We start from the raw sequence: 25857 nt of genomic DNA, 5'->3' as shown, positions 1-25857 counted from the left end.
GGAAAATAGAAAGGGAAATGACAAAATCACTAGATGGGATCAAATGATAGCTAAAATGAAGTGACAATTTATTCCTATAGCTTATGAGCTTGATTTGTTAAAGAAGATGCAAGGAGTGAAGCAAGCAGGAAAATTTGTTCAAGTGTATACTGAAGAGTTCTACCAAATTCTCAATAGAACTATCCATGCAAAAGTTGATAAGGAGAAATTCACCTATTATCTTAATGGGTTAAGGCCAAGAATTCAATATGAGTTGAGTCTAGTTTGAATGAATAGTATTTGAGGAGGCATACCAGTTTTCCCTAAGAGTTGAGGAGAAACTAAGAAAGAAGTTTGACAATTAGAATAGTGGAAGAGGTCATGGTAGAAGATCTTGTAGACAATCTTATTGAGGTTTTAATGATGATCAAAAGAACAAGGATGGGGCTATAAGTAGTAATCATAATGAAAGGGGAAACAATTCTAATTTTTTCCATGATTAGAACAATAGAGATCAAAGAGGAAGAGGTAGAGGACAAGGAAGAAGAGCATAGAGCATTTGACTGTACCCAATGCCAAGGAAGAATAGATCAAAATATTGAAGGTCTGACTAGAGTTGCACTTGTTGATGAAGATACTAGATCCTCATATTCTAAAGATACTAAAAGAGGAGAAGTCCTAGTTAACAAAAGAGTCTTGTTGAGTGGTGAGAATGAACCTGATCAAAGAAGGAGTTTTTTTTTGGACAAGGTGCAGATGTGAAGATAAGTGTTGTGATGTGATCATTGATGGTGGAAGTACTAAAAATTTGGTGTTAGAAATTATGGTCATCAAGTTGAAGCCCAAGAGATAAAAACACTTGCATCCACACCATATTTCTTGGGTGAAAGATGACCACAAGGTTATGGTCAATGAGCAGTGCTTAGTGAAGTTCAAGATTGGAAGCTACCAGGATGAGGTACTATGTGAAATCATACCTATGGACATATGTCATATGTTGTTGGATAGGCCATGGCATTTTGATAGACATGTTGTACATGATGGGTGAGCAAATACCTACACTCTAACCAAGGATGGAGTGAAACATAAGTTGAAAACATTGAATGATAAAGAAGAAAAGGTATGTAGTGCTACAAGAGTATGTTTTTTTGATGGAAAAGAGTTTCTCAAAGGTATGAAGCATGAGCATGTGTGTTTTGCTATAATTCCAAAAGATAGTAAAGAAGAAATAAAGGAGGTACCTACAAAAGTTACAAATTTTTTGGGAGAATTTTCTAATATTGCATCAGATAAGGTACCTAATGGATTTCCCCAATGAGGAAGATTATTTAGCAAATGGATTTGGTTGTAGGAGCCAATATGCAAAACAAAGAAGTGCATATAATGACTCCAGTACAAAGTGAAGAGTTGAATAGACAAGTTCATGAGTTGTTGCAAAAGGGGTTGATTCGAGAGAGTCTAAGCCCATTTGTTCTACGAGCAATATTAGCACCAAAGAAAATTGGAAAATGGAGGATATGCATAGATTCTCACACTATCAACAAGATCACAATCAAGTATAGATTTCCATTGCCAAGGATGGATGATATTATGGACTATTTGAGTGGAGATGACTATTTCATGAAGATAGATTTAAAGAGTGGATACCATCAAATTCATATCAAAGAAGGTGATGAGTGGAAGACTACTTTGAAGACAAGGGAAGTATTGTATGAGTGGTTAGTCATTCCTTTTAGGCTAACCAATGTGCCAAGAACTTTCATAAGGCTCATGAATGAGGTACTGAAGTAATTTCTAGGTAAGTTTGTCATTGTACTAGAGGAGAGTTTGATCCATATTCACAAGGTGTTTGATAAGTTGAGGGAAGAAAAGTTGTTGATAAACCTGAAGAAGTGTAGTTTTGTAAAAAAGGATTTGGTGCACCTAGGATTTCTTGTCTTGGTAGAAGGTCTGAAAATGGATCCAGAGAAAGTGAAGGCTATTCTTGAATGGCCTACTCCAAGGAGTGTGATAGAGGTAAGATCTTTTCATGGACTAGCTACATTTTACAGAATGTTCATAAGAAGTTTTAGCAATATTTTTGGACCCTTGACTAGAACAATGAGAGGGGATAGGAAAGAGTTTAAGTGGACTATAAGAGTACATAAGAGTTTTAATTTGTTAAAATTGAAAGTTACTGAGCAACCTATTTTAACACTTCCTAACTTTAACAAGGTGTTTCGAGTAGACTATGATGCTAGTGGTACTACAATAGGAGTTTTTTTGAGCCAAGAAGGTAGACCTGTTACTTATTTTAGTGAGAAGTTGAATAATGCAAAAAAAAAATCTATTTATGACCAAGAATTTTATGCTATATATCAAGCATTGAAGAAGTGGAGATACTATCATATTCCTAAGGAGTTTTTCCTGTGAACTGATCATCAACCTTTGCAACATTTGAGTGGTCAAAGAAAATTAAACCAAAGGCATTTAAATTGGGTTGAGTTTTTGCAAATTTATATATTTAATTTGAAACACAAGAGTGGGAACTCTAACAAAGTTGTAGATGATCTTAGTAGAAGACAACTTTTGCTAACAAAAATACAAATAGAGGTGGTCTAGTTCAAGGAACTCAATACTTTGTATCCATATGATCCTAATTTTGGTGAAGTGTGGAAGGCTTGTATAGAACCTATTACACATGATAGGATAAGGTGGTTGGATTTCATGATCCAAGATAGTATGTGGTTCAAAGGAAGATAATTGTGCATTCCCAGAAGTTTAATGAGAGAGAATCTCATTAAGGAGAAGGATAGTGGAGGATTGGCTAGAAATTTTAGTAGGGATAAAATAATATCTTTGGTTGCTGAAAATTATTATTGGCCATAGTTGTAGAAATATATAAAGTTTGTACAGAGTTGCAGAGTATGAAAGATGGCAAAAGGAGTGAAGCAATGTACAAGATTGTATCAGCCAGAGAAGTCGTGGGAGGATGTCATCATGGATTTTTTTTTTGGATTATCAAGGAATTAGCATGGGCATGAATCTATTTTTTTGGTGGTTGACAAGTTTTCAATGATGGCACATTTTATTCCTTGCAACAAGACTAGTGATGTTGTTCATGTAGTAGAATTGTTTTTCAGAGAAATGGTACGACTACATGGCTTGCCAAAGAGTATAGTTTCAGATCATGATACCAAGTTTGTTAGATGTTTCTAGCATACATTATGGAAGAATTTGAAGATAGATTTGAAGTTCATTTTATCACATCATCCACAAACTAATGGATAGACAAAAATTGTGAATCGCAGTTTGGGAAACTTGCTAAGATGTTTGGTTAGAGACAAGCAAAAAGGATGGGATCTAATCTTACCATAGGAAAAATTTTCATATAATAATTCTATCAATAGGAGTACTATTAAATCACCATTCCAAATTTTATATGGAAGTAGTCCCATAAATGCTTCCAAATTGAGGCAGTTGGATAAAGGAGAGATAAATAGTGCTAAAGGAGAAGAATTTGCTAAACATTTGAAGAATATCCATGAGGAGCTAAGGAAGCACATCATAAAGATGAATGCATAGTATAAGGCTAAGGTAGATATTAAAATGAGGTATAAGAACTTTTAAAGTAGAGATGAAGTCATGGTTCATTTGAACAAGGAGCATTTTCTAGTGGTTACATATAATAAGTTGAAGATAAAGAAGTTTGGCCAGTGCAAGATAGTAAAAAGGCATGATTCTATAAATTCTTAGGAAGTGGAGTTTCCTATTGAATTGAATATTTCACTAGTATTTAATATTTCATATTTGATAGAGTACTATGAAAGAGGTGATGAGGATGAAGTTGCAGAAGCATAGTGGAGTATTCCAGCAACTACTTCAGCTACGAAGGAGATTAAGGAGATACTAAATAGTCATGTTGGAAAAAGTACAAGGAATAGAACTTATGAGGAATACCTATTCAAATGGAAAGGAGAGCCAATAGAGGATTCATCATGGCTACCAAAGGAGGAGGTTAACTATCTTAGTTTTCCTATGAACACTTGAGACATGATAGAGACCCTCATATTACCTTAGGTGTCATATGGAGGAGCATCTTGGGTGTATGAGCAATCTTGTATCACCCAAAAAATAGTTGCATTTTAGTCTTTTCTATTTTAATAAGGACTAGTAGACAAGGTAGTTACTATTTATGGGAACTTTCTATTTTTAGTAAGTCTATCATATGAGCTCAGAATGTTTTCATTTTCTATACGAAGGTTCATTTTAGAGTCATAAGCCTATGATAAAAATATCATTGCTCAAGCATAAGTATCAGAGAATTTATTACGAGTTTTTAGTGGAAAAATTTGTAGAAGAATCTTCAAGCTCATTGTTGGAAGCATTAGATTTCCTAGCTGAGGTTCAAAAACTCAGCAAAAGGGTGCTAGCACTATTCCAAGGCTATAGATTAGGAGCTAGCATTTCTAAAAAGTGGTTATAATAGTCAATCAGAGCAATGGTTCATGAGTTATGGCCTTTCAAAGTTGGGCTGCTTGAAATATCAAAAATAATTATCAAAGATGTATTTGGCTAACTCTATATGTATTTTTAGGGTTTTTCGGCCCTAGGTATTAAGTTACAATGTCTAGAACCTTCTTAGGTGGCATAAAATTGCCTATTTAAGAAGGGCCCAACATTGTCTAGGACAACACTAGGTGATAGTTCATAGCTTGTCTTGCAGATTATTGTAATGAAGGTGCCCATATGGGTTAGCATATTGTACTTGAGAATTTTGTAATTTTGCATTTGTGGTGCAAACAAGAAGTCCATATTTTTTTCTTGCATTGGCTATTGTTTCTTTGTTTCTATTATGAGTTTATGGTTTCAAGGGGAGCACCCTTCATCAATTAGAGGAATGATGGATTGGACATCATTGTGAGAGAGTAATCATGATGAAAATTTCTACAAGAAAGTGACTCACCATAATCCTCTCCAAATGACACTTGGAGTACACCTTTCAACTCATGACATGGTTTTAAAACACATTTTTCTACATATGGTTGTGAATTATCTATAAGGATAAAAAACCAAAAGTAGAAAAAGAAAAATATCATTATCAAATGGAGAAATCATCAGCAAACAAAGTTAGTCCAAAATAGAGACAACCTATTTAGTTACTCCATGATATTGTAAGGAAATAGTTGCAAACATAACCAAAAGGATACAAGAAAAAGTATATGATAAAGAAATGTAAGAATGATGTTGATGGGGTTCTTCTTTTTGGTCTACAAGTTTAAAAGCTACTACAAGGAGAAGACAGTTTACTATCTATAACAAGGAAAGTAGAGATTTTTTTTTTTTTATATACTTTGATTTGATTTGCAAGAACAAGGCAATCCTATGGTTATGTTGTTATGTATTTGAGATGTAGAAACTTTATATGTTAGATTCTGGAGTCTGGGTATGGATTTCTTAGGCTAGTGTTGATTATATAGTCACTTTTTGCATATCTAAGACACATTTCTTGTGACATCATTTATTGTTTGTAAAATGAAGAAATCTTCCTTCCATTTTCTCTATAATAAGAATAATTGGTCAAATAGTTTTATGGCTTCTTGCTCATCTTTCTTCTTCTATATAGTTTATAAATCTAGAAAACACATTCATTTCATGTCTATGAATGAATGTTAGAAAGCCTTAAGTACATTTAGGTTAAAGGTACATCCTATCATTTAATTCTTTGCAAATCTATAAATGAGGGAGTTGTACCTCTTAATTCAAAGGATAGTTATCAATCAATGATAATTGATCCAACTATTAGTACTTTTTTGTTCTTTTTGGGCATATCAAGTCATTATTTATATTTCTTGTTGAAGGACAAATATATTTACTAACACCCTGCATCACCACAACTTGTAATGTCTAAGGATTAATTCATGTTATGAACTTTGATATGATCCTCATCTAATAGTTATGAATCCATCTCTAACGGAAATTAACCTTTGAACCCATGTCATGGACATTTAGATACATTTTATGCCATGGATTCAACTTTAATGCTTGTATTTTCCATCTTTGACTGCATTTTTCTTCAATTATGCATCTTTCACTACTCATTCTTCTTCAAATTCAACTAATTTTGCTTCTGGCTTGTTCTCATTACCTACATAATGTTTCTTAGCCTTGGTCCTTGCTCTCAATGTTATCTATTTCCTTTTTCTCTAAGTATAAGTATGATCTCCTTTTTGAATGCATCTTATCTTCAAAATGAACACTTGATCAAAGCATTAAAGTTTTATAATAACTTCCCTCTCACCTAGGAGATGTATAGACTTATTGTCCCTTTCCTAATAACCTAATATGAATTAATTCATTAGATTACTTTTGAATGCCCACCTAGGTGCACAGAAAGTGATAGATGACAGGAGAAGTTCCTTAAAGGCATTCTAGACAAAAACATGACATCACATTGACTCAACCCCAATCCTAGAAGTTGTAAAAAAATAGGGAAACTAAAATCATGACAACAATCACAACAAAGAAATGTTGGATATTTCCTTAGCCTCAAGTTATACCAAGTTTTATGACCTAAAAGACTATAATATTACAAAGAAGATGTGGGATAGATTGAAGACCATATATAGAAGTGATGATAATTTTCTAAGAGCTAAATCAAAAAAAATGAGAGGTAAGTTTGATGACATAAAAATGATGGAAGGTGTGAACATAGTATAATACTGCACAATACTTAAAGAGGTTGTTAATGCTATTTGAGATACAAATGTTGAAACCAAAGATGAAATAGTGATAAGGTATTGAGGACTTAACTCCCTATCTAACACATTAGAGTCTCTACAATCCAAGAGATGATATGTACTCTGGGTAACAACTTGACCTTAGACATTGTAATTGGTAGACTTACTACTTTTGAGATATCTAACTTTGATAACTACAAACATTCTACTATTGAATCTTCTTTCAAGTCACGACTAGATCTTAATAAGAAGAAAGGAAAAAATATGAAGAGTGATAGTGATAGTTCTAATGATGAAATTCATGAACTTGAAGCCCTTATTACAAAAAACATTTTGGAAGAGGAAGAGGTAAATACAAAGAAAAACTATCTATCATTTTTTTTTCATGCAACAAAGTTGGTCATATTTCTACTAGACATCCTAATAGTGATGATAAGGATGAAAGGAAGGAAACCAAGTACACAGGAGGAAGAAATGAAAAAGACTACAATAGAAGCAAGGATGAAAAAGGTAATAAATCTTGTTATATTGTTGAAGAAAGGATTGATAAAGAGTCTAAGAGTAATGATGATGAAGCTGTCTATATTGCTATGAAAGAAGATTATGATAAAGATGAGAAAATTGCATTAATTTTTTATATGAACAAAAGCAATAGATGGATAATTAATAGTGGATGTCCTAATCATATGATTAATGATAAAGATAAATTTGAAGAAATTGGTCCATACAATGATGGATGTGTTAAAATTGTTAATCATATCCCACATGTTATAAAAGGTAAAGGTACTATTCAACTGACTGACAAGATAACATGTGATAATATTTATTGGGTTGAAGGACTTAACTACAATTTTTTGAGTGTTTCACAGCTAAAGAAATCAAGTTGCATAGTGAAATTTCACAACAAAAAGGCCAAGATACATGATGAAAATGGTAAGCTAATTTGAATCAGTAAGAAAAAAAGAATTAACTTATTCTATCTAGACATTTCAAGTGAGACATGTATGTTTATACAATGAGAAGATGTTTGGTTCTGGCACAAAATATTAAATCATGTAAACTTTTACAATTTGGTCAATATTAGTAAGATGAAGAAAGTAAGAGGGTTGCCTAAACTAAAGAAGCCTACCAATGCCATATGTAAACAATGTCAATTAAGAAAGATGAAAAAGTCTAGTTTTAAGAGAAAAACATATGGTGCTAGTCATATTTTAGAATTGGTTCATACTAAACTTTGTAGACCCACTGGCATTCAAAGTTAGTGCAGAGATCATTTTTTCTTTTTATTTGTGGATGACTACTCAAGAATGATGATAGTGATGTTTCTTAAAGCTAAACATGATGTTTTTTAGTTATTTAAGTAGTATTTATCTAGAGGAGAAAAACAAATAGGGAAGAGTCTGAAGTGTTTGAGATTTGATAGAGGTGGGGAATTCATTTCATATGATTTCAACACATTCTGTAGTGATAGAGAAATCAAAAGATAAATGTCAGCACCAAGGGCCCCTCCTTAGAATGGAATAGTTGAAAGGAGAAACAAATCAATAATGGAATATGTAAAAAAATTGATAATGGAGAAGAAAGTATCAAAGAAATATTAGAGAGGCACTATTAACACTATTGTCTATAGCTTGAATAGAGTACAAGTCAAGAAAGGAACAAATGATACACCTTTTGAACTATGGTATGGTTATGCTCCTAATGTTAAATATCTTAAAATCTTTGGTAGTAGATGCTATATACTAAAAGATAATAATAATGGAAAGCTTGATGTGAAAAGTGATGAAGGTATATTCTTGAGCTATTCCACTAAAAGAAAAGCTTTTATAAGTGTTAAAATTCTAGCACTAACAAAGTTGGTAAAAGTGCAAATGTGAGATTTTATGAGTTTGCAAAAAGAGGTGACACTTCATGTAATGATGAACTCCAAGACTATAGTACAATAATCTATGTGGATGATGATTCTCCCAACACTCAATGTGAATAGACAAGTCAAGATGGGAGTTCCCATTAGATAGGAAACGATGGAGTGCAAATGAAAATTATTGAATAACAGTGTGTGGGTTCTGAAAAATACAATATATGATTCAAGTCATAGAAAAGAAATGCTAATAATTAGATAGAAAATGTTGAGCATGTAGAACCTAAACCTAAACTAGAACAAGAAAGAAAAAATTAACTTGAGATTAATTTTCAAGATAAACTTTTGGAAGATTAGAGAAGGAAACTACTTGTGTTACCAAAATATATGAGAAGAAATCATAAACTTGAACAAACCATTGGTGATCTTATGAATCAAGTGTTATGACAAGAAGTAAACTCAAAGATATTACATGCTTACTTTGTGAGTTTGAACCCAAATCAATAAAGGATACTTTAAACAATAAATATTGGATCGAAGCAATCAATGAAGAGATTGACTAGATTGAGAAGAATAATACATGGACCTTAGTGCCCAGACCTAAAGAAAAAGATGTCATTGGGAAAAAGTGGGATTTTAGGAACAAGCTCAATGAGAATGGAGAAGTAACAAGAAACAAAGAAAGATTGGTATGTAAGGTTTATGCTCAAGAAGAAAGAGTTGATTATGGAGAAACTTTTCCTCCTCTGGCCAAACTTTAAGGAGCCAGAACTCTACTTGCATACTCCATGTACAAGAATGTTAAGGTATGTAAAATAGATGTCAAATCTACATTTTCAAATGGTATAATAGAGGAATAAGTATACATTGAACAACCCGAAGGATTTTTTGATCCAAACAAGCAGAACATGGTACATAATCTAAACAAATCCATCTATGGATTGAAGCAAGTCCCAAGAGCATGCTATGAAAGATTACATAACTATCTAGTAACGATTAGTTTTTAAAGGACAAGTGATAATAGAAACCTATATTTGAAGAATGGAAATAAAAATGAAGTACTATTATCTAAAATATTTGTTGATTATATTATATTTGGAGGAAGAGAAGAATTATGCAAATCATTAGTAGATGAAATGAGAAAGGAATTTGAAATGTCTATGCTTGGGGAAATCAAATTCTTTGTTGTATTATAACTATGTCAAATGGAGTTTTCTTATTTTCATTATAGAATCCAAATATATCAAGGAGATACTAAATACTTTTGGTATGGAAGATTCTAGGATAGTGAGTACAACTATGTGTACCATACATAAGCTATCTAAGATTGATGATTCTATCGATGTGAACTAGACACTATACAAATCCATGATTGGAAAACAATAATATATTGTCCATAGAAGGCTAGATATTGCTTTGGCAATTGGGATAGTTGCTATATTTTTGAAAAATCCTAAAGAGAATCACATGATGGCACTAAAAATGATAGTGAGATATCTAAAAGGCATAGAAGACTATGATTTATATTACAAAAGATATGATAATTTTATACTAAGGATGTTCATTGACTCAAATTGGGTATGAAATATTGATGATAGAAAAAGCTCTAGTGGAGGTGCATTATTTCTAGGAAATAGATTTGTGTCATGGACAAGTAAGAAGTAGAATTGTATTTCCCAATATACAGTTGAAGTTGAACATGTGGCAGATGCAATGAACTATTCAAATATTTTGTGGATCAAATAGTTACTAAAAGGTATGAAAGAAGAGATTACAGATCCAGTAGTTATCTATTGTGATCACACAAGTGCTATCAATAATTTAAATAATCTAGTGGCACACACTAAAATAAAGCACATTGCTATCAAATATTACTACTTAAGAGAATTAGTTCAAGACAAAGAAGTGAAGCTAGAATATGTGAGTACTAACGAATAGATTATTGATATATTCACAAAACCCTTACCTAAAGATGCTTATGAATATCTTAGAGGTAAATTAGAGGAGCTTTCCATAATCAAAGCTACTTAAGTAGAGAAGGTCCATTCCACTCACATGTTCTATGTAGAACACTCTACATAGTGATGCAATATAGTTCAACTTTTGGAAGTGACTAAGGTGGATAATCTAGTGCCACATAATAGATTAGTCATAGATAGGTGAAAAGTATCAGCCAGACATGCAAAATCTACATAATTTAGATGTATGAATAATTTGAAGCTGAGAAAGCTACACGTCTTCAACATTATTGTCAAATAGGGAGAGATTACTGAGAAAAGAGGGAGAGATAAACCTCAAAGGGAGAAATTGACAAAGCAAGAGATGTCAAAGAAAGATAAAGCTTATTATTACAGAGAGAGATATTGAGAGTAATTTAGAAAAGAGAATATAAGTGAAATATTTTGGATTGTATGGTAACTTAGCTACTACTAGTATTTAGATATTTGAGATATTTCCATCAATGACAAAGACAAAGATTATTAGAAACTTACAATTCACATAATTTTTGTTTTGTCATTAATATCAAATATATTGATAAGACATATTTCTACCTAATCTAAATGCCATATCTATTTGATTCATGAAGAGGATTTGAGAAGTTTCTCATAACAATAACACCTACAGGAAAGGTTAAAGTTATGTAATGGAAGTTACAATGGACATTTGATGAGATAAACATTGATAAAGAAAAGTAATTGTTTATGTCAAAAAAGCTAAGGCAAGGTAATCAATAAAATAAAAATGCTAAGGAATGTCAAGTAATGTGAATGTTAACAGAGCTATAGTTAGTGCTAAGAAAAACTAGTGTTGACAAAGCATTAGCATCAACCAAGCAAATTAGTTGATGCCGATTCACAAAAAATTACATTGACCAAATGTTTTAGTGATGACTAAGAGATTAAATTCAAGGAAATCATTCAATCAAGTCAACTTAGTTAATTTCTTGGGAGATGTAAACTTCATTGAAGATAAGATTGATGAGTTAGATGATTAAATTCAAAGGAAGGATTAGGTAAAGACCTAATAGAAAAATTCTAAGACTAGTACATTTTGGCAAATATGCGACTACGTGACTAAAATATTTAGTCACACCACTAAAAATCTTAGTCAAGTGACCAAAATTAATCTTGGTCTACTATTTCATTGCAACTTACAACTATAGGTGACTAAGTAAGTGACTAACTTGGTCATCTGGTAAAACAAAAAGGTCAAGAGACTAAATAAATGATCAAATAAACTACTAAATGATTGTTAGTAACTAATAACTATTCACCTGGTAAACTATTAAATATAGATAGATGCTACCAAAGGCGTTACCCATTAACCATGCAAATGATAGAACTCCACTAGGAGCATTGACTCCGAAGTGATACACACAAGGTATTATAATAAATTATCAAAAGTATTTATGTTCATGTTCATTGGATAAAAATAAGGTCTTATACACAATTTGTTAGAAGCATGCATTCATTGCAATAACAATGTAATCATTATATTATAATTAGAGTAATATATGATCACAATTTTACATTAGAAAAACTTTATATTAAATAATTATTTTACAAAAATTATTTAATAAATAACTATTCAAATTAAAATAATACTTTATTTAGATAAGATAATCCATATAACTTAATTATTATTAAACTATCTTTTCATAGACCTATCTATTAGTATTCTTAGTTATATTATATTTAACATTATTTTAATATTATAACTATAATAGGAAAATAGTAGCCACTATAGTGGCACTTGTTTTAAATTAAAAAGGAAAAATATTTTGTTAAATAAAAAAGTTAAGACAAAACAACATTTGGCTGCAAAGGGAAAAAATTAAATATAAAATTTTTACAATGTAAGGTAGGGTAGAGTGCATTTTGGGGGTGATAAATTGAATAGGATTCATGATAGTAAAATTTGTGAAATTTTGGGTAGAGGATTCACAGGAGTGTCTAATTTCTAAATTAATAGATATTGTTTGTTTTGCATTGCAATCATCTTGTAGTTTTTGGTTTTGTGGTCAAATTTGGAGAAGGGTTTTCTCATCATTGCTAGAGATTGGGGCAACCAGTCCAAAGTATTTCTGCAACATGTCTTAGCTACAAAAATGTTAACGTAAATATAATGGGATTTCTCTATTGATTACAATTTATAGATTTCAACTAATATATAATTTTCCTTCAATGGTTCCAACTTCTTTTTTCACATCACCATTAGAAAATATAGAAAAAATGTGGTATGTTTATTTATTGAAAATATTTTCATTTATGGGCTTCCACAAAACCTCAGTCATTATTGTTCCTAGTACGTATATTTTTTTAACATTGGGATTATTTGCATTTTTCATACATTTAAAAACTTTCATACTCACAATTTGACATATGTTATGCATCATTTTCTTGTGTCATTATTCATTATTCTTTGATGTATATCCATACCCGATTTCAAAGCTCCTAGTTTGGCACTAGCATCGTAGAGACTAGCATAGAATTATGCTTTATACCTTCCAATTGTATTTCTTTTAAGTAGTTTCATATTGATTTCATACATCCATAGCAAAGACCAGGTCAATTTTAGTAAAGGCCAAAAAGATCATCTAGAGGTCATTAATGTTTACATTTATGAATGGGTGTGTGCAAAGTTGACATATCTAGGCAAGTTTAAGAGGAAGATATCAACAACTACAATATATTTCCACTCTTGGAATCTTACAATAATAATAAAAAGTATAATATTGAAAAAAGTTAAGAAAATGAATGCCTTCTAGCCTCAACCAATAAGGAAGACTTCCTAGTAGTGTAGTGTGATTATAATCAATGATAGTTTCAATTGTTGCAACCTTTTCTCGAGAGATCAATAAGATAAATGGAATTTCTTGAGCATGAATCTTTGGTTAGGTTTCATAAAGTAGAGCTACTATTGCATTTGGTGTGCCTTGTATGGAATTAGCAAGATTCCTTTTTGAAAAAATATGACAATTCATAAGTGTTGTTTTTTTTGTCTTAAAAAAATTGCACTTCCTTGTATTAGAGGTATAGTATTTCATTTTGTAGTGATGCTTATTTATGTTCAAATGAAAAACCCTCCAAAATTGTAAAAAAAATAGAAAAAATAAAAACATATCCAATTCACCTGTCAAAGTCAAATAATTTCAAAGCACATACTAGACACCATATTATATTGAGGTCCCAATTTGCTTGCCTAATTATAAACTTATTTATATTCAAATAAGAAACCCCCCAAAATTGTAAAAAAATATAGAAAAAATAAAAGCACATCTAGTTCACTTGTCAAAGTCAAATAATTTCAAAGCACACACCGGGCACCATATTATATTGAGGTCCAAATTTTCTTGGCTAACTATGAACCCCTTGAGACCAACTTGTTGTGGTCCTCTTTCAATTTATTCAAGTACTTGCAACACTGCATCCACTGATAGAAATCCTTTAGAATCCAAGATAGAGTCTTTAATTGAGAGCAACAACTAACCACCTTCATCTTTGTTATGCATGGATGATGTATATAGGTGTAGGTTCTCACAAATTACTATTGAGGATATGGACATGAGTGGAGACAAGTAAAACCTAAAAATATTTTTTCTATGTTACTTCAAGGTGATGAATGCCCAATAACTTGAAGGCTTGAGCTTCCTTTCTTATTGCTAATTATCCTTGAGATTTTGGCCCTTGACTTTGAATGCTCTTTACACTGAATGTTGCCTTTGAAATGAATAGCCTTGTTATTTCATGTATGGTTTCCACTTGATTATTATGAACAATTCGTATATTTTTTACCACCTTTGATTACTATCTATTGCAAGTTTTGATAATATCACAATAATTCTATTTCTAGTGTACTTGGCATAGGAGCATCTTGAGCACAAATGGAACTAGGAGAGGTGATATATTGATCCTATATATATATATATATATATATATATATATGAAGACTAAATTTAACTATAAGGTCATAAATTGGTGTAATTGAGTCCATTATAGAAATTTTAATCTATTTTGAGTCAAACTATGTTCATAAGTTCAAACTGCAAAAATTGGGCAATAGGGCCTACAAGGGACAATTTGTAAGGGTTATGGGATACATCAAGGGTTTTAAGGTGAGAATTTGTTTTAACGCATTAATAGTCCTTTTTAATGTAGAGGGAAAGCACTTCAAGTTAAAGGTTAATAAGTTGTTGAGTTGGCAACTTAATTGTTAACTTCAACAACATAAAAATTGAAAGAATTTGCCTTAAGGTAAAATCACCCAAGACCAAGAAGCACAATAACTAGCACAAAATAGACCAATAGAGTATGATCAAAATAACAATATGATATTCAATTGATTGTAATTGATTGTATAGTACAATAGAAGTTCCTATATATAAAGGCTTCTATGATGCATCTAGAATGCCTAGGAGTTAGCCATATGGTAAGCCTCACAACTAAGCACATGTCCACCAAGAGTGGATTATCCTCCACTAAGCACAGGAGTTAGTGTGATGATGAGAGGATAAGCCTACAAAGGCATGTCATGTAAAATTATGTTGTAGACACCATGTGCTTAATTAAGAGTGTGAACAATTGTGTTGTCAACATGACAACTCAGTTGATTATGCAAACTCTAGTGATGTAGACACCATGTGCTAAAATAGAGTTACTCCTGTGTTGTCAACAAGACAACTCATATGAGTATGCAAACTTCTAGGTCTCTAACCTAATAAATAATAAAATAATGCATTTGTCCTAAGCAAACTTAAGTAAAGTGTAAATAATAATTATTTACACTAACACCCCCGCTTAAGTGCAACTTAGGGGAATGTAGTTTAGCTCACAAAAGCTATGATGAAATGCATAATGGGTCCTGGCTACTAGGCCATATTAGGTACCCAAGTAAAAATGAAATGCTAAACACACAATGCAATGCAATCTCTCTACAAATGAGAAAAGAGGGAAAACCTCATGGGAAAAACCCTCCCCCAAAAAGAGAGATATGTACAATAAAGAAAGATGCATGTTTAGATGGAGTAATTAAGACCCCCCCATTCTGACATACATCATGCATAAATAATAGAGAATCCCTCAATGAAATCCCCTCCTTAGTGAAGGATCTCATGATGATGAGTACTTGAAGACAAAAGAGAATCCAGTGCCTACAAACAAAATTTCTCCCTTTAGGAAGAAGATACACCGAACATAGGTGCATAAATGCTTCCCACTATGGATAGGAAGATGGAAGAGGGATCCATATGTAGTATGGTATGGATGTTGCCTCTAAAGTCTGATCAAATGTCGACAAGTCCTTGATGAATGAAGATACCATGAACCAATCCAATGAATGCCCACAAGAAGGTGGCAAACAAGGTAACATGTCCATCTATGAAACTGAATCAACCTCCAAAGATGATGAAGCATCCTAGTAGGAAGGTGTAGGAAGCGAAGGAATGTCACCTCCCCTCAATGATGTTTGCACACCCATGATAGAAGCTCCTTGATGACTGAAGAAGTTGCACCATGAAAGTTGAATGATGTTCCTCCTTGTAGGAAGAAATGGTGCAATAGGTGTAGTAGAGAACGCTCCCCAACTAATAGGAAGAATCCTTAGAAAATGTGATGTTTGAGGAAACTGGAAGACAATACCCAAAGATTGATATGTCTCCTCATAAGTGAAAGAGTCCTCCATTTAAAGTAAAGAATCCAAAATCATGTCAATCTAAAAAGATAACTCAAGTGGTTGAGGGTCAACATGTTCTCTCACAATGAGTGAAGAAGTATCCTCAACAAAGAGAAGATTGATGTCATCGATAATGTCTCCCACATCTTCAATGTAAGACTCCTTGAATAGCCCTACAATGTCTGGAAGGAAGTCATCCCATGAAGCTAAAGTAGGAAGACATGGTAATACCTATTGCACTAAATTAGGGGTGTTTGTGGTTAGAACTAGATCAGTAGAAGAAACATGAGTATCAGTATGTGTGATCTCATTTAGAGTTGGAGGAACCATAACTGAAGTGACTAAAGATATAATGTCATCTAAAAAAGGAGGAATATTTGTATCTCCACATGTGTCCCAAAAACCTATCCAAATATCATAAGGATAATTGTACTTGTCAATGACTTTAAAGTAGGAATGAGTGACATTGAAATAAATGATGCCCAAAAATCTTGTAATAGGTGGTCGGTCAATGGAAGAGATCAGTTTGTTGAAACAAAAATAATGAAATACTTCCTTATGCTCTCTTCTTAGATGATTAATGATTAAGGCACTCCATTTCTAATAGTTCCTCTTTGTCAAATTCAGTTTAAAACCTCCATGAGATCAATGAAAGTGTGTACCCCCTAAAATGTAAAATAATCAATCATCATCACTAGTGAAGTCTAGCCTATGACCAAAGGGGTTGCCAGAGACTGTGCGACTGGTACCAAGAATTTTAATGCTACCGATATTTTAATTAACAATCACCAAATTTGAATGTGTGGCAGGGGAAAATGGATGGGCCGGTGGAAAGCTTTGCCAGTGGGGACAGTTTTAGTCCCAGATTCAGTGCACAACACCCTTGTGTGGTGTATAAAATAAGAAGCCCATGATAGTTTTAAATGGCTTAAAAGTCACAGTGCCTGGTTTGTTAAAGGTACTGCCAGAATATTGAAGGCTAGTGCTGGTTGATGAATGTGGATACTAGAATTTATGGAATATTTGCTTGAATATGTAATGCCAATGGAATATTCGATCATGGCAATAAGGAGTAGCCCTCCTGTAGGGGCCGAGATTTCACCACCCGGTTCATACAAAAAAAATTTCTCTATAGGCCTACGAGGCCAAATTTTTTTCCAAAAATACAAATTTGAAATTGTAGAGATAAATAAAATTTAGATTGGAAACAAAAAAAAATGTAGATCTAATAGATCATACCGTACTTGTAAATCGGACCTTTGGGTTCTGGTTTGCAAAAACAATTTGCCTCAAAATTGACTATTGCCCAATATAGGCGAATTTATAGTCAACTTTTGTGAAATTGATGTTCCAGATGCAATGGTGAGGTTCGCTTTGGCTCTAGATGCTCCCAATGTTTGTAGATACATTGGATCTAAATTGAGGTGTCCTCAAAGAGGTGAAGCAAGAATGGTCTCCAATGGCTATGAAATAACGCCTCTATGGCTCTAATATCATGTAAGAATTTGCCTTAGGGAAAAGTCACACAAGACCAAAAAGCACAATGACTAGCAAAAAATAGATCAATAGAGTATAATCAAAATAACAATATGATATTCAATTGATTGTATAGTACACTAGAGGTGCCTATATATAAAGGCCTCTATGATGCATCTAGAATGCCTAGGAGTTAGTGTGATAATGAGAGGATAAGCCTACAAAAGTGTGCCACATAAAATTATGTTGCAGACACCATGTGCTAAAATAGGGTTGCTTAGTCTAGTGTTGTAAACAAGACAATTCATACGAGTACGCAAACTCCTAGGTGTCTAACCTAATAAATAATAAAATAATGCATTTATCATAAGTAAACATAAGTAAAGTGTAAATAATAATTATTTACACTAACAAAAATTAGTATATTGAATTTACAAAGAACTTAGTTTTCGGTGGTTTTTGGGTGGTTTTAAGAGTTGTTTGGGTTTTCATCAATAAGAATACATTATATATTATCTGTAATCTCAAAAAAAGGGGGGAAATCATTGTATTGGAGGAGTTTTCATGAATAAAGGTTACGATTGTTGCAAATTCCACTTTCAAATTTCCTATTAGAGTCATCTTCCAATGTGTTTTCAATCATCCAAACGTTGTCAAATTAAAATATATTTGATGAGGCATTTTAGTAATTTGAATTAAGAACATTTTTTCTCTTGTGGCACTTAATTCGAATGAATATTAAGAGATAAATCACTATTTCATTGAATACTGTCCTAGTTCTGGTTTTCTGCATAAATAGTCTGATTACATACATTTTTTTTCATATATTATTCTTATTTAAGTTACTAAAACCTATTGTATTGGAAAGAGGGATTAATCAACATCATTTTTCCTCTTGAATCACCCAAATCCATTAAGTATTGGCTTAGATATTCACGTTTTGGTGGAATGTTGTCATAACTCCATTAGGGTAATTTAATAAGCATTAAAATGTGATAATTTTCATATTTTCGTGAATCCCAACCCCAAATTTGGTAGGAGTATGGGGGATGACATATAATTTATTACTTAACATTGTAGGCATTCATGCAGAAATTTTCCACTTGCGTAGGGCCATAAAAGTGGCTATAAAATGATATAGATGAAGGTTTTAACAGTTTAAGTGTGAAATCAAGCTTTGTCCATGAGGTTGAAGCATGGTTTGGCCATGAAGGCTATGTGAAGAATGTGAAGAGAATTTCTTGACATGTGTAGAATATCTTGGGAGGGTTCGAGAGTCCAAGGGCAGGGCTATCTAATATAGTTTGCAGAGTTAATTTGACTGCCATATAGGACAGGGAATAGTGTGGAGTCTGTGTTTTATGTTAATGACATTGTATAAGGGGTTTAAATTGTGTTGGGGTGTGGGAAAAGCCCGAGGAAGGTGTGAAGGTAGTGCTATATTTCTTAGTGTAAATGGAAAATAAGTTGGAATGGTGATAGATGATTACCACAAATGGAAAATGCTGGTAACTATCACAATGATAGTGATAATATGTCATGCTGTTCAAAGGCAAGTTGATTAGTATTGAGTACGAGGAAGAAAAGGATAGAGGATGCTGATCAGATTATGATTAGAGATTATTGACATGTAGAAAATAGTGGATCCTAGGAGAAGTATTTTACCATTAAGAGGTCTTAAGAAAAGTTGTTTGAGTAATGGGACATTGACAGTGAACACAAAATCAGGGTTTTATAAAGTTTTTTTGGTATGATCCATAGCTGCAGTGTATTTTGAATCTCTGTTAAGGTGTGTCTCTAACATTTCATTTTGACATTTGTTTATCGAGTCTCTGATACCTGGATCTCAATTTGAATATTAATTCTTCTTATCAAGACCATAATGGAACTTTGGACACCTATTTTGTTGCTTTTGTTTTGTACTTTTGATATTGTATATGGAATCAATGAATTAAAAAAGAAAATTGTGGTAGCTTTAAATGGTTAAATACTATCATTAATTATTACAGGATTGTGCTCTGAAGCATGGAACACTGTACCAAACATCAGAACATGTTTTCTTCTCATACCAAAAGTGAGTTCATGGGATGATTCAGAAGCTATCTTTCAGAATCGTAGTGGCCATTTGGCTGCATTGACATCTATCTAGGAACTTCAGCATGTGCAATCTCTTTGCAAAAATGTTAGTACTGGGTGCTGGGTTGGAGGCCATGCCGTTAACTCTAAGAAAGGTTTTAGTTGGAAATCAAGTGATCAATCACTGTGGAATAACTCCATTTTTCTTGGGCCACCATCTTCCTATCTCAAGACAAATCTTACTGGGTTTTGCACTTTAGTAACCAATGGAAAAGTTCCTCTAGTAGGTGATAGATGCGAAAATTCCCATAAATTCATTTTCATGCTAAGCAAAGGTAATAACTATATTTTCATTTTGTGAACTAAAAAGCCTCTGATAACATATTGTAAACAGGAATTACGAGCTTGCACTCATTCTAGTCCAGTTCTCCATTTTCTTTTCTATAGCCTATTTTTATTATTGCCTGAAGAAAATTCCTATACTTTATTTGAATCTTAAAGTTATGTTTCCTTGCAAATATTGTTTTACACTATATCCTCTAACCATTATTGGACACATCTCTTATACGAGGAAATAAATGTGAACTCAAACCTTGTCATGACGAGTATATTGTCATCCTTGCAGTAGTAAGCGGGTTGATCTTTTTACTATGCTTGCTATGGTGATTTTTCTTCTGGCTTACAGACTAAGCAAAAGATGGAAGAGATCTAGGCAAATATCTAGCCCTTCTTCTTTTGCTCTTGTTCTCCTTCATGGAGAGTGTACACTAACGATGAATTGAGGGCAATAACTAAAACTTTCAGTGAGCCAAACATACTCTTAGGGGATTAAAAGAAGGGTGGAACTTACAAAGGTACCCTGCCTGATGGATCATTAGTAGCCATCAAAAGGCTAAATAAGTCTAGCTTCCAAAGTAAGAAAGAGTTCTTGTCTGAGATTGGAAGGATAACACGTCCTCAACATCCCAATCTTGTAGCTATCAAAGGATGTTGCTATGACAATGGTGAGCAGTATATTGTTTATGCGTTTCTAGAAAATAGACCTCTAGACAGATGGCTACATCACCTTCCAATAGGAGGCAGGAGCCTGGACTCGGGAATTAGAATGTGAATTGCAACTACACTTGCCCAAGGCATTGTGTATGTTTCCTTTAGCCAATCTAGTTCCTTTATAATTTGGCATTCAAGGGGAACATTGTTGTTTATGTGCCAATGGAATACTAGGGAACCAATTCATTGTGTGAGTCAAGCTGGAATACTTCCAACATATCAATAAATATATGTTATAGTTATTCTATTCTGTTAAAATATTTTAATAGGCATTGTATGTAATGATGTATCATGGTGTTGAGACTCAACCCAATCTTAGAAAGGATTTATGTCCAAATCAGTCTTGGTGAGTCTGAAGCCTTGACTTGCACACTTGCCCAATTCTTACAGTCAAGACTCACAAGTTTACCGATACTCAAATATGGGGTATTTGGAAATATGGGAGGCTAGTTTTAGTACTAATATGGTAAATTTTCCAAAATATGAATACGGATAGTTGGACATGACATTTTTTTTATATAATCTAATAATTTATGACATAACTTTTAAAATAAAAATAGTAAAATAAGATGGGGCTCTAGATGACTGTAGTCTTGCACTCTCTCTTCTTGATAATGGATCACTGAATGTGATCAGATACATTGATGTTAAAAAGATATACAATCAAATTCAGAAATAAACTGACACTTGCTGTGACTATTTGTTCATATTTATGTTGCATTTGTTTAGGTTGTCACTTGCGGGAATACATGGACATAAATCCATGGTTCTCTTGGGACTTCTATATGCCTGTAATCAACATCTATTTCTTAAGATGACTACCAAATATTATTTATAAGCTTCATGGTCCCCTTGCAAACAACCTCTTAAAATTTTGTAACCGACTTTAGGATTACTTTCTTGTTGAGGAGGTCCTCATATGCCATGAGTTACTTCTTGATAGCATATGTAGTGCCTCTCGTGTTAGTAGTCTATGTCTTGTCTATTTTGATTCAAGAGATACTTGATACTCTTATTATTTTGTACCTTATGATGACCCGACGGTCGGATGTTATACTTGGATTCAGTACCATAGATGTTTTACTGCTATACTGTTTAGTTTATCACATTTGCATGTTGATGCCATTTTGAGACGAGAGTAGATCTATGATGATATCTAGTTACATGATGTATTGGACCTATTTGTTGATTATGTTATGAGATGGATTCTATGCTATGGTTATTTACTTCATTCTTGTACCTTTACGCTTTCTGCAAATGTGAGTGATGTAAATGGATTAAATAGGTATTTTAATACATGTTGCTTCAGCTATGATATTATTTGCCATTGCACTTGATCGTGTGTTTTAGTGTGCAAGAATTATATCCCTGGCAGTGGCACAAGGAGTTGGTGATTCAGCTATTCATATTTACCCATGTCATTCCTACATGGTCGACGTACCCTTATTGTTATTGTTTAGATCAAAACCTTTTAGTGATTAGTAAATCCGAACTCATTTGCATTATGTGATTAGACCAGTGAGTGTGTCTGTGCATTTAGAAGTTCACATTTGTCGCGAAAGTGTTTAGTGATTTTCTGTGATTTTGGGTTTTCGGGTTTTAAATCTTTTCAGATTTAATTTTTGGCAGCTTTGCCTTAGGTGAATTTCCATTACGGATAATAACCTGTTTTCGTTTGGGTCGATTTGGAGTTTAGCTACTCCAGCTGGCTATTTTACAGAATTGACTATTCACTCAAAAAAAGTGAATAAGTATTAGAAAAGTGAATTCATTATTCACTTCTCACAATTTGAAAATAGAATTGTAGAGCAAATTTTGAAATCCTCTTCTGAAGGATTCTTGTTTTGCTCGTTTTGGGAGCTGTGAGCATGGGATCTGCGCGAGGTTGGTCTCGTTGGATTCGGCTCGAGGAGTTTATGCTTTGCCATCGATTTAAACTGTTTTGGCGGGTGGTTTATTTTAATGTGCGGGTTTCAGTCTCTGCCTCTTTTTCCTTCAGGTAGGGCCTTCCCATTTAATTGTTTTCGCTCTGTTTCAGCTTCTGTTTCTTGTAGCATTATCTTAGGAGGTCGAGAACTAGTGTTCCCCTCTGTTTTTGTTTGCTAGTTCTACCTGGTTGGTCGGGTATGAACGTTTTCTTTGTTTTTGGAGTGGGCGTTTGGGTTTTTGGGCCGTTATGCTGGCCGTTTTTGCATATGGTGCCTGATTTCTTTTATTTTAGGATTTTTGGGGTTTTTGAACCCAAGGGCCAAATGGGTTTTGATTTTGGAATTTTTCCAGAATTTGGGGTTTTTACCTCATTTTGCGTGCCGACCTATTTTATCAAGTTTTCTTGGCACATTGTGGTTCGTGGACCTGGGTGATCTATTTGGATACCAGTTAGACCACTTTTGCATCTTTTGTTGCATTGGGATGCATGTTGCATCTGTCCTCTCGATTTGTTTACAGTTGAGGGACTTGTTGCTTTGTGTTCTCATCCAGTCCTTATGTTATGATCTTCATGGTGGTGGTGCGCCACACACGAGTACGTGCGTGTATGTTTGTTGAGGGACTTGCGAGTCTCGACCTTCCACGTCTTTTCTGGAAGTTTTTATCATTGGGGTTGGGTTGGGAATTTGCATGCCTACGGGCACTCATCATTGGATGAGCATGGGTAGGGTAGGGTAGCATATGGAGGGGGCTTCTATTTTGCAGCCCGAAGATCATGACGTCATGGCTTGGCAAAGGAAGTTTTATATAAAGTGATAATTAAAGAAAACACTGGGAGGTAATAAAATTTAAGATAATAAAATGTGTGAGCACCTGATTAAGTTCGAGGACACAATGTGTGAGCACTCGATTAAGTTCAAGGACACAATGTGTGAGCACCCAATTAAGTTTGAGGACACACGATCCGAGCTTGGGCTTGTCGATGCCAAGCGAATCTCCATGATGTCAGCCCCTACTTAGTAGCCTATTGAGATGTCTGACCAGGACCTGTAGTTATGCATTTTCTTTATCTTGGATTCAGTCATCATACTGCTTGGCATGTGTTTTAGCCATGGTTGTTGTTTTGTGCATATGGTTGGATCATTATCTCCATCAGCACGGTGGGTGTGGCCCTATGGGTGCCACATGGTTGGGAGGCATAGCTACCTTCACCACTACTAGGGACCGGTGTACAGAGATGGTCTATTGTGCTAGCATGATCGTTGCTGGATGTGTCACTCAGTACTTCAGTATATGGAGTATGCTTCTTGAGATTTATGCTCTCATTATGATGTTATCATGGTTTAGATGATATTAGTTTTAATGCATTGCTCATTATGATGATTAGCATGTAGTAGATGATGTTATCTGATTACAGTTTTATCTTATGCTTACTACTAGCATGTTAGATTTTATTTACTTCATTGTAGCATGTTTAGTAGTGATGTCCCTATTACGATAGCACCAATGATTTGATAGGTGGCTTGGGATGTTATGCGCGGGGGATGGCTAGGGCCCACGATGGTCCTATGATGCCATTGACGGTTGGGAGGAACTGCGTACTTAGTTTCTTATTTTTCTCATTGCAATGTTAACTATGTTATTGCGATGTTTCTTTTAGTTGAATGTGATGTTTCCTTTTGTTCTTCCCTTGCTATTGTTTTAGATGGTTAGACTTTGCTCCCAGTTGTTCATCTTTTAGCTTGGATTCGAGTGTCCTTTCCTCGAAAAGTGGATCTGGTACTTCCCGGTGTGGATGAACTTTGTTTCATTATTTCTCTAGCCTTGTTTTTGTGTTTTTTGGGTGCGTGCTGATTCAAATCTTCGTGGGAGGATGTTTCTCTTTCGCGCGAGGATGAGAATCTTTGCGCTAGCCGTGGATTTCTTCATGCGAGAATTCAAGTCTTCGCGCGAGGATGAAAAGTCTTCGCGTGAGCCATTGAGAATCTTCGCGCGAGCCGTGAAAAGTCTTCGCATGAGAAGAAATACTGGTGCTCTGTCTTCGCGCGAAAAACAGGGACTAGTTAGGCTTGTCGAAATAAAGTTTGAAAGTTGGTTTTAGATACCCTTTTGATTTTCTTACCTTCATAATGCTTCTTAGATGTTGTTAGGGGCTTAAAATATATCATTTAAGTATAAGAATACTTAAGATATATTTTAATGTATGTGACGATTCATTTGAGATGGGTTTCAGACCTCTACGGGCTAAGATAAAGATTCTAGGAAATTTCAGGGCTTCAGAATTCAGACTTAGCCAGTTTTCAAGAGTCTGTTTTGATCTTTTAGCTTGGTTGATCTCTTATGTTTCCTTGTTTGTGTTTTGGTTAGTGGGGACGTTTGGAGATCTGTTGGGTGTCAGGATGGTCGTTAAGTCTTCCGTTGCGATCTGAATGATCCATGTATGTTGTTGTCATGTTCACTTGCACTTGTTTAAAAAAAATAAAAATTCAGGCTTATTTTTCATCCTTGTTCCAAGGATCTCCGGGCGAGGCATTACATCTGGTATCAGAGCCCATGTTGCAACATTGGGATCTCTGTGTTATGCTTCCACTATGGTTTTGCTTTCCGTTGTGTATTGTTATATTATGTTTTATTGTATAATACCTCTTTGGTTTATGGTTCTAACTCTTATGCTGTGATCTGATTGTTTTATCTTTATCTTGTTGCTTCCTTCAGTGATGCCTCCTGCACATAGACCTGGTGGTCGTGGTGGTGCCCGTAGTGGTAACCATGGAAATGAACACCATGAAGAGGAACGACAGGGAGGAGGGGGAGAACAGGGTAATAATAATGCTAATCAGGCTCTCTTGGGGGCAATGATGCCAGTACTCCAGGAAATTCTTACTCGGATGGGCCCTCGCGTTGAGGAGCGCCAGCAAGATCAAAATCAGGAAGAGGGATCTCATCATGGAGAGTCCCACCGTTCGGAGCATAGAGAGGAAGAGCATGAGCATGATCATTCTCGTACACCACCTAGTGGTAGAAGGCACCGTTGGAGGGGCCATGGCCGAGATGATGTTGATCTCACTCAGATTGAGATGATGCAGGAGCTTCAGA

General features: G+C 34.1%; 1 pseudogene; it reads left to right on the top strand.

Moving 5' to 3' along the window:
• The first annotated feature begins 19201 nt into the window (after nt 1–19201).
• On the top strand, nt 19202–21670 carry LOC149547512 (C-type lectin receptor-like tyrosine-protein kinase At1g52310; annotated as a pseudogene).
• The last annotated feature ends 4187 nt before the right edge of the window (nt 21671–25857 follow it).

Source organism: Cupressus sempervirens, chromosome 7 (assembly GCF_028749045.1).
Source record: "Cupressus sempervirens isolate cs-2001-9-10 chromosome 7, ASM2874904v1, whole genome shotgun sequence".
NCBI lineage: Eukaryota > Viridiplantae > Streptophyta > Pinopsida > Cupressales > Cupressaceae > Cupressus > Cupressus sempervirens.
The sequence above is the reverse complement of the archived record's forward strand: the minus strand, read 5'-3'. Positions and strand labels throughout refer to the sequence as shown.